This window comes from Garra rufa, chromosome 15 (assembly GCF_049309525.1).
Source record: "Garra rufa chromosome 15, GarRuf1.0, whole genome shotgun sequence".
Classification (NCBI taxonomy): Eukaryota; Metazoa; Chordata; class Actinopteri; order Cypriniformes; family Cyprinidae; genus Garra; species Garra rufa.
This window is the reverse complement of record NC_133375.1, coordinates 9,237,294-9,251,109: the sequence shown is the minus strand read 5'-3', so window position 1 is coordinate 9,251,109 and position 13,816 is coordinate 9,237,294. Positions and strand designations below refer to the sequence as shown.

Sequence of the window (13,816 nt, the reverse complement as noted above, 5' to 3'; positions counted from 1 at the left end):
AACCCTCTGCTAGTTTGGATTTAAAGTTTACAGAATTGAAAGGGTTAGACTTTAAAATCAACACACAGACACATACACACAAAATATAAAATGTTGCCATTCAGTTTTATTTGTTAGCATTAACTATATTAGTTAACATGACCAATAAATAAATAGCATTTATTAATGTTAATTAATATTAAGCGAAAAAAGTATTCATATATAATTTATGTACTGTGAATTAACATGAACATGCACACAGTTCATGTGGGTGTACAGCAATACACAATAAAGTGCTCTATAAACGCTTCATTCTTTCAAAATATCTTTAAAAACAAGTTGAGTATTGAAAGGGGCGATATATATATATATATATATATATATATATATATATATATATATATATATATATATATATATATATCATCTTAAAATTTTATAATTTTCAGATGTTTTGAACAGATAACAGCAAAGCTTGTTTTGTTGTCCAAGTTTGTCTTGAAGTTGTTAATTTAAATTTTATATTCAATAAATAACACTATGAAAATAAATGTCTATCAATGAAGATAAATCGCTAATGCTAAAAGTTTAATTTTTCTTAATCTTTTGCTATGTGACTGAATAGGACAAGTTCATGGTATAGTTCAGTAAAAAAATAAAAAAATAAAAAAACAACAACTGCAAAATACAAACAATGAAAGACTTAGTGACCCTTTATATTTTCTCAAAATATCAGACTCTCAAAGATCAGACGTATTTATTTCGATTACATTATATATATATATGTGCATTTCTCAAAGATGGTCTATAAGCAAGATAGCATGTTTCACTTTCTACCCCTCTCTCCCTCTCTGCCTCTCACCCCTCCCCCCTGCAATAATGAGCTTCTCTGTGCCTGACTGAACGCACACACATACTGTAGAGACATTCACCAGAGTGACAGCAGGTTTCTGAGTTCTTTTTTAAATTTTCTTTAATTCATAGAAGCTTGTATACATTTTTTATTTCCAGCACTTGCTCAGAATGATTAGATCTCTGTGTGAAAAAAGTTTTAAAGAGTTTGGATGCTGCACTTTAAAGATATAAAAATATTTTTTACTATATCTTTAAAAAATCACCACGTCCACACCGTTCAAGATATCCAAAATCCGCTCGCAATTTAACATCTTCAGAATATTCTCTTCATGTTAAAAAAGTTTGGTGTGAACAGCTGGTTGTTCTTAGAAGTAGTGTGCATTTGTTTACAGCCTGATTTTTCCAAAAATCCACATTCAAATCAAAATAGCCGGCTTCCTGTTGGTCTCAGCTAATGAGTTTGATTTAGAAAGTTGTCCAAATTGATGAGATTAATATATGTACAGAGTTTGGTGACTGTAGGAAAAACTAACCCCCCAACTTTTGTCAAAAGATGGCGCTATAGAGTGCCTGCTCCTCGCCCATTTATGACCTTTTGCCAGTGTCTAACTATCATTAATATTGATGTGTGTGTTGAGTTTCATGAAATTCTAAGCATGTTAACTGCCTCGAAAAGACAGGAATCTAATTTTAAAGTTTGACATGTTGCCATGGCAACAGCATTCGATTTATCATCGACCCCTTTACATATTCTCATCGGCCGTGTTTTGACATGATTTTGATGAAGTTTAAAGAAAATCGAGTAAAATTAAGAGGCTGATTTCAAAGCATTTTGAAAATGACACACTTCCTGCTGCCAGTTGGTGGCGCTATAACTTTGACTCATAATAGTCACATTTATGGAATCGGCATCATACAACGAACAAACTGGTGAAGTTTCATCAGAATCAGGCAATGTGGTCAACAGTTATTAGACACTTCCTGTTTCTCATTTCTCGCCATAACTTTGTCGCCTTGCCACGGCCAAACCGTTCGAGATATCAAAAATCTCCTCGCAATTTAGCATCCCCAATGTCTTGAGATCATGCTGACCGAGTTTGGTGACAATCCCATGGAATTCCTGGGAGGAGTACGTTAAATTCCAGAGCATGCGCTTTTTAAACAGCCCTAAATATCTCACTTCCTGTCAGGTGGAGCCTATGACATAGAGTACAAAAGTTGTTTGGCTCAGTGAGATCTATATGTGTTCCGAGTTTCATATCAATACATGCAAGTATGTGTGCGCAGTACATCAAGTTTTCAAACTGTGTTCCAGGGGGCGCTGTAGAGGCCCTGAACCACGCCCGGGTCCCAGCCTCTTTGGCGTCCTGATGGCCGCAGATTCCGACGTGTGTGCAAATTTTCAAGAGTTTTTGAGTATGTTAAGGCCCCCAAAAGTGCCCGGAAGGTTGAAAAAAAGAAAAAAAAAAAAAAAAAAAAAAATAATTAAAGCTGCAAGCAGCGATGAACGGGCCCTCGCACCCGGGCTCACCGCCGACCGGTGGCTTTAGGAAAACAGCAAACGGTGGGCATTATGCTTTTAAAACAGTGAATGTAGGAAAAATAGATCAAAGTCACTTAAATGTGCCAAACCTCCTGCTGCCAGCTGGTGGCGCTATGCCTGTAACTGATTATTGACATGTAGATGTGTTCAGGCCAGCACTTTCATCAAACATATGAAGTCTGGTGCAGATTGACCTTGGTATGTTTAAGTTAGTGCAAGATATGATATATCCTGCTGTCAATAGGTGGCGCTATGATGATATCTGAATATTGGCCTTAAGATGTCTTCAGGCCAGGACTCTTATCAAACATGTGAAGTTTGAGGCAGATTGGACATTTTATGGCTGAGTTATAACAACTTCTATGTCCATGACCAAACATCAAACTTTGTCAGGCCACCACGGACATGCCCTTCAACGAAAACTCAAGATCTTCGCAATTTAACATCACTTAAGCCTTTTTATTAGACTGACCGATTTTAGTGTTGATCTGTATAAATCTCTTGGAGGAGTTTGTTGTAGAGTACAGCATGACACTTCCTGTTGCCAGCAGGTGGCGCTATGACTATAACTGAATATGGGAATGTAGATGTCTTCAGGTAAGGAGTGTTATCACACATGTGAAGTTTGGGACAGATCGGACATTGTATGCCTGAGTTATAGAAACTTCCTTTTTCATGGCGAAACATCGAAATTTGCGAGACCGCTATGGACACGCCCTCCAATGAAAACTCTAGATCTTTGCAATTTAACGTCACAAAGTGCTTTAGATTACACTCAGCAAATTTGGAGTTAATCCGGATAAATCTCTAGGAGGAGTTCGTTCAAGTACGAGGCCTGAAAATGGCAAAAATGACAAAATTTGCTGAGAAAATTAAAAATAACCGACTTCCTGTTGGGTGTCAAATTTTGCTCCAAGAGGCTTTTTTGTAGGTATTGGACCCTATTTTAAATAGTTACCATGTTTTAAGGTCTACAAGCATTTTTAGATATTATTTTAATAGTCTATAAGCATCTGTGAAATAATTATAAACAAATATATTGAAAATAAATACATATTAACTTAGTTGACTTTTTGGCCTTTTTGTATTTGTTTCTCATTCTAATCAAGTGAACTGAGCAGTATAATATAAATATAACTTATAAGATACTTTGTTCTATCAGTGAGAGTGTATATATGTATTTAAATCACATAATTTTTCCTTAAAAGATAAAAAAAATATTTTAATGCTCTTTAAGCACCTATACAAAATAATTATGTAAAATTACACTGACAGTACAGTACATATCAACTGATTCTATGGATTATTGTCATTCTTATACACTGACAATGAGCTAAATAACATTAGAGGTCAAACGATTCCTTATCTTATGAGGACCTCTAGTGTTCATCCCTGGTATTAGAGCTTTAATCTGACGAATTTATTTGACACTTTTAATGTTTTTGGGGCCTCTGAGCATGATAACATTTTGAAACTACGCGTATTTTTTTATGATGAGTAAGAATAATGCAATTTAAAGATATATGAAAATAACTCTTCATCTTTTTTATTGTTACTTTCATAAATCACCACATCAACACCGTTCAAGATATCCCAAAGCCGTTCACAATATAGGGAACATTTTCCCTATATTCTGAGGATGATGATAAGAACATGTAATTCATGATGATAACAAAATGTTATTATTGCTTGCTTTACGTCCACCACTTCTGTTTAAATGTCATCGTTACCTATCTGTTCCATTTGTGTGTGGACATTGCTTTGCAGGTGACTCCTGTTATAAGACATCACTCTTAAGCGCTACATAACTAAGAATCAATTAGGAAAACGGTGCCCAGTTGGCACATGCATTCACAGTAACCCTCTGCCAGTTTGGATTTAAAGTTTACAGAAATGAAAGGGTTACATTTTTAAATCAACACACAGACAAATACACACTAAATATACAACTTTACCATCCAGTTTGATTTGTTAACATTGTTAACATGAACAATAATAAATAGCATTTATTAATGTTAATTAATATTAACCTAAAAAAGTACTCATATATTGTTTAAAGGTAAATTTGTATCTTTTAACATAGTGTATGTACTGTGAATTAACATGAACATGAACACAGTTCATGTGGGTATACAACAATAAACAATAAAGTGCTCAATAAACGCTTCATTCTTTCAAAATATCTTTAAAAATCAAGTTGGGTATTGTAATGGGGCGATATATAAATATAACTCATCTTAAAATGGTACAATTTTCAGATGTTTTGAACAGATAACAGCAAAGTTTGTTTTGTTGTCAAAGTTTGTCTTGAAATTGTTAGTGTTTTTTTTTTATTGAATCAAAAATTTTAATTATGAAAATAAATGTCTATCAATGAAGATAAATCGCTCATGCTAAAAAGCTGTATTTTTCTTAATCTTTTGCTATCTGACTGAATAGGACAAGTTCATGGTACAGTTCAGTAAAAAATAAATAAAAAACAACAACTGCAATATACAAAGAATGAAAGAGTTTGTGACCCTTTATATTTTCTCAAAGATCAGACTCTCAAAGTTCAGACTTATTTATGCAGATTAAACTACAGCAATGTGCAATGTGCAAATTGCATCTTCCTCAAAGATGGTCTTAAGCAAAACAGCATGTTCCACTGGTCTCTCTCCCTTTCACCCCTCCCCCCTTCAGTCACTCTTAGTGTCAACACAGACTGTCAGCCCAGTGACAACAGTTTACTGATTTCTTTTTTTAATTTTCTTTAATTCATAGAAGCTTGAATAACTATGATATTACCAGCACTTGCTCATAATGATTAGATCTCTGTGTGAAAAAAGTTTTAAAGAGTTTGGATGCTGCACTTTAAAGATATAAAAAATTAGGGTTATGTTTTTTAAAAAATCACCACGTCAACACCGTTCAAGATATCCCAAATCCGCTCGCAATTTAACATCTTCAGAATCTTCTCTTCATGTTAAAAAAGTTTGGTGTGAATACCTTGTTATTCTTAGAAGGAGTGTGAATTTGTTTACAGCCTGATTTTTCCAAAAATCCACATTCAAATCAAAATAGCCGGCTTCCTGTTGGTCTTAGCTAATGAGTTTGATTTAGAAAGTTGTCCAGTTTGATGAGAACAATATATGTACAGAGTTTGGTGACTGTAGGAAAAACTAACCCCCCAACTTTTGTCAAAAGATGGCGCTATAGAGTGCCTGCTCCACGCCCATTTATGACCTTTTGCCAGTGTCTAACTATCATTAATATTGATGTGTGTGTTGAGTTTCATGAAATTCTAAGCATGTTATCTGCTTCGAAAAGACAGGAATCTAATTTTAAAGTTTGACACGTTGCCATGGCAACAGCATTTGATTTATCATCGTACCCTTTACATATTCTTATCGGCCGTGTTTTGACATTATTTTGATGAAGTTTGAAGAAAATCAAGTAAAATTAAGAGGCTGATTTCAACGCATTTTGAAAATGACACGCTTCCTGCTCCCAGTTGGTGGCGCTATAACTTTGACTCATAATAGTCACATTTATGGAATCGGCATCATACAACGAACAATCTGGTGAAGTTTCATCAGAATCAGGCAATGTGTGCAACAGTTATTAGACACTTCCTGTTTCTCATTTCTCGCCATAACTTTGTCGCCTTGCCACGGCCAAACCGTTCGAGATATCAAAAATCCCCTCGCAATTTAGCGTCCCCAATGTCTTGAGATCATGCTGACCGAGTTTGGTGACAATCGTATGGAAATCCTGGGAGGAGTACGTTAAATTCCAGAGCATGCGCTTTTTACACAGCCCTAAATATCTCACTTCCTGTTGCGTTAAGAAAATGACATAGAGTACAAAAGTTGTTCAGCTCAATGAGTTCTATATGTGTACCGAGTTTCATATGTGTACGTTCAAGTATGTGTGCTATATGGCCCTAAAAATTCCAGGGGGCGCTGTAGAGTCCCCTTGCCACGCCCAGGTACCAGCCTCTGTGACGTCCTGATGGCCGCAGATTCCGACATGTGTGCAAATTTTCAAGAGTTTTTGAGCATGTTAAGACCCCCTTAAGTGCCCGGAAGGTTAACAAAAAAAAAAAAAAAAAAAAATAAGAATCCTTAGGAAAACAAGAGGGCCTTCGCCCATTCTGGGCTCGGGCCCTAATAATAACCCTTAGAAGAACAATAGGGCCTTCGCCCTTTTGGGCTCGGGCCCTAATAATAACCCTTAGAAGAACAATAGGGCCTTCGCCCTTTTGGGCTCGGGCCCTAATTAAAGCTGCGAGCAGCGATGAACGGGCCCTCGCACCTGGGCTCACCGCCGACCGGTGGCTTCAGGAAATCAGCAAACGGTGGGCAGTATGCTTTTAAAACAGTAAATATAGAAAAAATATGTCATAAGTCATTTAAATGTGCCAAACTTGCCGCTGCCAGATGGTGGCGCTATGCCTATAACTGATTATTGGCATGTAGATGTGTTCAGGCCAGCACTATTATCAAACATATGAAGTTTGGTGCAGATTGACCTTGGTATGTTTGAGTTAGTGAAAGATATGATATATCCTGCTGCCAACAAGTGGCGCTATGATAATATCTGAATATTGGCCTTTAGGTGTCTTCAGGCCAGGACTCTTACCAAACCTGTGAATTTTGTGGCAGATCAGACATTTTATGGCTAAGTTATAACAACTCAATGAAAACTCAAGATCCTCACAATTCAACATCTCTAAGGCCTCAAGATCAGACTGACCAAATATAATGTTGATTTAATTAAATGCAATCAATGCAAGGACTTCAGATAATGCCAACTGTGAACCAATATGCAAAATTTTCCCTATACTCTGATGATGATGATAAGAACATGATTCATGATGATAACAAAATGTTATTATTGCTTGCTTTACGTCCACCACTTCTGCTTAAATGTCATTGTTACCTATCTGTACAAGTTTTGTGTGGATATTGCTTTGCTGGTGACTCCTCCTGTTACAAGGCATCACTCTTAAGCGCTACATAACTAAGAATCAATTAGGAAGACGGTGCCCAGTTGGCACATGCATTCATAGTAACCATCTGCTAGTCTGGATTTTAAGTTTACAGAACTGAAAGGGTTAGACTTTAAAATCAACACACAGACACATACACACAAAATATAAAATGTTGCCATCCAGTTTCATTTGTTAAAATTAACTATATTAGTTAACATGACCAATAAATAAATAGCATTTATTAATGTTAATTAATATTAAGCTAAAAGAAGTATTCATATAAAGTTTATGTACTGTGAATTAACATGAACATGAACACAGTTTATGTGGGTGTACAGCAATACACAATAAAGTGCTCTATAAACGCTTCATTCTTTCAAAATATCTTTAAAAATCAAGTTGAGTATTTTAACGGGGTGATACATATATATATATATAACTTATCTTAAAATTATGGTTTTCAGATGTTTTGAAGAGATAACAGTAACGTTTGTTTTGTTGTCAAAGTTTGTCTTAATTTTTTATTATTATTATTTTATATTCAATAAATAACACTATGTAAATATTGTCTATCAATGAAGATAAATTGATCATGCTAAAAAGTTGTATTTTTTAAAATCTTTTGCTATGTGACTGAATAGGACAAGTTCATGGTACAGTTAAGTAAAAAATAAATAAAATCAACAACTGCAAAATACGAACAATGAAAGACTTAGTGACCCTTTATATTTTCTCAAAATATCAGACTCTCAAAGATCAGACATATTTATGTAATTACAATACATATGTGCATTTTTTGTTCAAAGATGGTCTGTAGAATGGCTCTCTACTCTGTCACCCTCTCTGCCTCTCACCCCTCCCCCCTGCAATAATGAGCTTCTCTGTGCCTGACTGAACGCACACACATACTGTAGAGACATTCACCAGAGTGACAGCAGGTTTCTGAGTTATTTTTTTAATTTTCTTTAATTCATTGAAGCTTTTATAAAATTTATATTTCCAGCACTTGCTCAGAATGATTAGATCCCTGTGTGAAAAAAGTTTTAAAGAGTTTGGATGCTGCACTTTAAAGATGTAAAAAATTAGGGTTATGTTTTTTACTACATCTTTAAAAAATCACCACGTCAACACCGTTCGAGATATCCAAAATCCGCTCGCAATTTAACATCTTCTGAATCTTCTCTTCATGTTAAAAAAGTTTGGTGTGAACAGCTGGTTGTTCTTAGGAGTAGTGTGAATTTGTTTACTACCTGATTTTTCAAAAAATCCACCTTCAAATCAAAATAGCCGGCTTTCTGTTGGTCTTAGCTAATGAGTTTGATTTAGAAAGTTGTCCAGATTGATGAGAACAATATAAGTACAGAGTTTGGTGACTGTAGGAAAAACTAACCCCCCAACTTTTGTCAAAAGATGGCGCTATAGAGTGCCTGCTCCACGCCCATTTATGACCTTTTGCCAGTGTCTAACTATCATTAATATTGATGTGTGTGTTGAGTTTCATGAAATTCTAAGCATGTTAACTGCCTCGAAAAGACAGGAATCTAATTTTAAAGTTTGACATGTTGCCATGGCAACAGCATTCGATTTATCATCGACCCCTTTACATATTCTCATCGGCCGTGTTTTGACATGATTTTGATGAAGTTTAAAGAAAATCGAGTAAAATTAAGAGGCTGATTTCAAAGCATTTTGAAAATGACACACTTCCTGCTGCCAGTTGGTGCCGCTATAACTTTGACTCATAATAGTCACATTTATGGAATCGGCATCATACAACGAACAAACTGGTGAAGTTTCATCAGAATCAGGCAATGTGGTCAACAGTTATTAGACACTTCCTGTTTCTCATTTCTCGCCATAACTTTGTCGCCTTGCCACGGCCAAACCGTTCGAGATATCAAAAATCTCCTCGCAATTTAGCATCCCCAATGTCTTGAAATCATGCTGACCGAGTTTGGTGACAATCCCATGGAATTCCTGGGAGGAGTACGTTAAATTCCAGAGCATGCGCTTTTTAAACAGCCCTAAATATCTCACTTCCTGTCAGGTGGAGCCTATGACATAGAGTACAAAAGTTGTTTGGCTCAGTGAGATCTATATGTGTACCGAGTTTCATATCAATACATGCAAGTATGTGTGCGCAGTACATCAAGTTTTCAAACTGTGTTCCAGGGGGCGCTGTAGAGGCCCTGAACCACGCCCGGGTCCCAGCCTCTTTGGCGTCCTGATGGCCGCAGATTCCGACGTGTGTGCAAATTTTCAAGAGTTTTTGAGTATGTTAAGGCCCCCAAAAGTGCCCGGAAGGTTGAAAAAAATAAAAAAAAAAAATAAAAAAAAAATAATAACCCTTAGAAGAACAATAGGGCCTTCGCCCTTTTGGGCTCGGGCCCTAATAATAATCCTTAGAAAAACAATAGGGCCTTCGCCCTTTTGGGCTCGGGCCCTAAAAAGAACCTCAAACCACCTCTCAATCTTCTCTGCAGAGATGATGGCCATCATAATGGCACTACAGTGGGTAGAAGAAGTGAAGCCATATAAATCAGTTATTTGTTCAGACTCTATGTCCTCCCTAACTAGCATCCAGACTGGGAAATCTGCATGCAGACAGGATCTTTTAGATGAAGTTCATCAGATGATTTTCAGGATATCTCAACAGAAGCTAATATTACAGTTCACTTGGGTTCCAGTGCACACAGGTATTGAGGGCAATGAGAAGGCAGACGAGTTGGCAAAAGAAGCACTGAAAGCAGAACAAGTAGATGTACAGGTTCCACTCAGCAAATCAGAATTGAAAATAATAATTAAAGATGGTATTCATAAACTCTGGCAAGATAAATGGGATAAGGGGGAAAAAGGTAGGCATTTATATAATATTCAAAAGAATGTAACAGTTAAAATGATCAGCTCACTTTCACGACAGGAGGAAACCTGGTTCATCAGGCTAAGGTTAGGACATACAGGACTGAACAGCGGCTTACACACAATAGGGAAACATGAGACTGGAATGTGCCCTTATTGTTCTATTGGAAATAGAAACCGTGAAGCATGTACTTCTGACATGTAGACAGTACTCTGAAGAGAGAGAAATATTTAAGAGGGTAACAAAGAACTCTGTTACATTGAGAAACCTGTTAAGTCTACCTGACACGCAGTCCACAACCAAAGCAGTGATAGATTTTCTTAAAAAAACGCAACTTGCAAGAAGACTTTAGACCCTATATTTTTTTTATTTATTTATTTATTTATTTTTTTTTTTTTTTTGGTTTGAGCTGAGGTTGAGGCTAGAGGAGCTGAACACGCAGCGCTAGCTGATGCTTGGGCTCTGATCTTATTTTTATTTATTTATCATTATTATTATTATTTATATATATATATATACGAATTTATTGATGACTCCCCAATGTGATCACACCTCAATCCAGTAGATGGCGGTAATGCACAAAGATTGCAAGCTGCCAATAAAATCCACTGAAGAAGAAGAAGAAGACACTTCAGAATCTGGGATGAAGCAGTACATCCGGGGATTTCTCGCCTACTCTTTTATGAATACTGAGGTTTCGAACGTACTTCTTTCTTCACGTACTCTTTTTTCCTACTATATAGTAGGTAAGTAGGCATATTCGAACGCACTTTAAGTAGACGTTCGTCCGAATCTCGCGAGAATTAGTGCACTCGCCTACTAATTCTCGCCTACTCATTTATGAATACTGAACATTCAAACATACTTTTTTGCTCGCCTACTGCTTTTTGCCTACTATATAGTATGGAAGTATGCGGTTTCGAACGCAGCCTATGTCGAATTTTAGGATTAATTATTGTAACTGTCAGTTGTTTGCGAATGAAATCTGCCGCGGGCGGGCCGGAAGGGCGTGTTTAGGCGTCTCTACGTTTTAATTACCTTTGTTTTAGAAATATATTCAATCAACTATCAAAAACTATATATCAGTTGAAAGCTAAAACACTCAAGATTCATGTTCTGAGCTTGTTTTCGAAATCAAAACACCAGAGAGGAAAGGGTTAACATAAATGCTGAAGGGTCGCAGCCATGTAAACCGTATAAGCGAACGGCACTACTTCCGTTTCATTGCCTATAGCTCCGATCAGCTCCGACTTATCTTAGAAACAACAGCACACATTTCAAGGAAGGGTTCACTGTTCAAAATGCATCCCAGTTTTTAATCCAAAACAAAGAGTAAATGGGGTAAAAACCGAAAGATCATCCTTTGTTTACATGAGCGATTCGAGTTATAGTTATCGATAACGTCCATTTTCAAAGAAATATCGATTCTAATTCGTGTTCCAGCGTTGAAATGCCATACATTTCCCATAGAATAGACTCTTCCGAGTAAAATGAGTCCTCCCCCGTCTCTCTCAGTCAATCAGAGCCCAGTCCATGACGCAAAGTCTCCGGAGAGGTACTGACTGGCTCACCGGGTTGTCACTCTTGCGGTCTTAAGGTTGGCTGTTTCAAGCAAGCCAATGCATAGCCAGCAAAGTTTTGATGGATGGAAGTGTTAGCCAACCACGAGGACGTTTACAACGAGTGAAAGTTTGCGTAAGCAGGATTCAGGAATACCCAAGCGCAAAGTTAGGTTGCATTCGTGCGCTCTCGTTTACGCACGCCGCGTACATATATACGGCGTCTCTACGCTACATTGAGCGTTTGTCAGCGAACGGATTTTCTGCAAAAGCTTACATCTGAGTCTCTCCATCATAGAACGTCGACTTTATAAGAGTTTTGTGGCGTTTTTAGTGCTATTGTGTATGGTTTTTCGAATTCGTGGCGAAGAACAGCAGAAAGACGCACTGAGATGCACCCTAGCCATGGATAGCATTAGCACGTAAGTGTCAACAGCGTTCTCCGAATGTTTATATGTTATGTATTGTGATGTGTCTGATGTGTTTTGTTCAATTGCTGTTCTAGATTGTAAACATGACAACGGGGAGGAAGTGAGAGGACTTCATGAGGTATGTATGTATGTATTTGTTTGTGCGTGCCATGTGTATGTATGAGTTTTGAGTCTGTGCGTTTGTTTGGGTGTGTGTGTGTGTGTGTGTGTGTGTGTGTGTGTGTGTGTGTGAGAGAGAGAGATAATACAAATATGTAAACACAGTTTTGCGGATTTGATTTGTTTTGTTTACACACTTTCTTTCTCTCTCTTTCCTGTCTTTCAGTGACTGGCATCCAGTTGGTCAGAGAACAAACATTTTTAGTGACTGCCTTGAGTCTTCCTACACTGAAAATACTATAAATAATGTATTTAGTTTTACAGTAGTTGGGTATTTGTAATAAGCAGAGAAAGACATTTACAAATGTAAACAAATGGATTCCTTGACTTTTCTTGAAATAAAAGCTCTAAATGACATTTTCCAAACTTTTCTTGAAATAAAATACATATAGTTTCTGTAAGTGAAACGTAAAAAAAAAAAAAAAATAATAATATATATATATATATATCAATACATAATACTAATTATTTCAGGAAAAGTTTAGGCGTCCTTTCAAAAAATACCATTTGGAGACTTGGTAAACAAAAAAACTACAAATGCTTTTCATAAATATTTTTTTCTTCAGTGTTTTGGTGGGCAGAGCAGTTCTGAATTGATATACATAAATGTAATGTGTTGTTTTGACTCATTTGGTCAGTTGGTTACCAAGTGTCCACTTGGGGTCTCCAAATGGCTTTTTTGAAAGGACGCCTAGATTTTTTTTAAATAAAAGCTTACAGAAACTACATTTTTGGGAGTATCATCCTCAAATTTGAATCAAAGCATGAACAGACATTCAGCTTTATCCTATTGGTGTTTTCAAAGCCCTATCATCCAATCCTCATCCTTTTTTCCCTAATTATATTTTATTCAAAGATATCGCGAGTCACTTTTATGTATGTTTTACCTTGTTTTACTCTGTTGCTATACTAATTTTGAGTTATTTTAACTCCAGAGTAACAAAGATTAAGGTGTCTACTTTCAATCAATACCAGATTTATAAATATAGACCTTAGGGTTCAAGAGCTACAGACATTTTTATTTGGGTAAGTCGTTTTTCGGAAAATGCTCAAAAATAGGGGCGCAGGTTAAGAGGTTAAGCCCACTGTAATGATTGAATGCAGACACATCAACATCGTTGTCTCAATGTTTTAGGTCAAAAAACGAAACATTAAAATAACACAGATTAAATAAAATAACTCATGCACGTTCATATTCCTCGTTGCTGTAACCTTAACAGTTTTAAATGCTACGCATTTAGCTCTATGTGACGTCTGTTTTTATATTGTTTATTAACGGTAACGTTATAATTTTTTACGTTGCTTGGATCAACCAGCCTAGTAGACTGATATAAATGTTTATCCATAACCATACTGAAAATAAGTAAATATTGTTAGCCGATGCTAACCGTCTAGCTAACAAGCGTGCTGGAGCTAAATTGAGATAATTTTCGGATATGAAGTCCAAATATTTAT

General features: G+C 36.4%; 1 long non-coding RNA gene across 1 annotated transcript; it reads left to right on the top strand.

Moving 5' to 3' along the window:
- Positions 1-11,996: 11,996 nt before the first annotated feature.
- On the top strand, positions 11,997-12,718 carry LOC141286584 (uncharacterized). The gene is made up of 3 exons (XR_012339300.1): positions 11,997-12,193; positions 12,277-12,320; positions 12,528-12,718. It is a non-coding gene; the product is annotated as an uncharacterized lncRNA (long non-coding RNA).
- Positions 12,719-13,816: the final 1,098 nt, after the last annotated feature.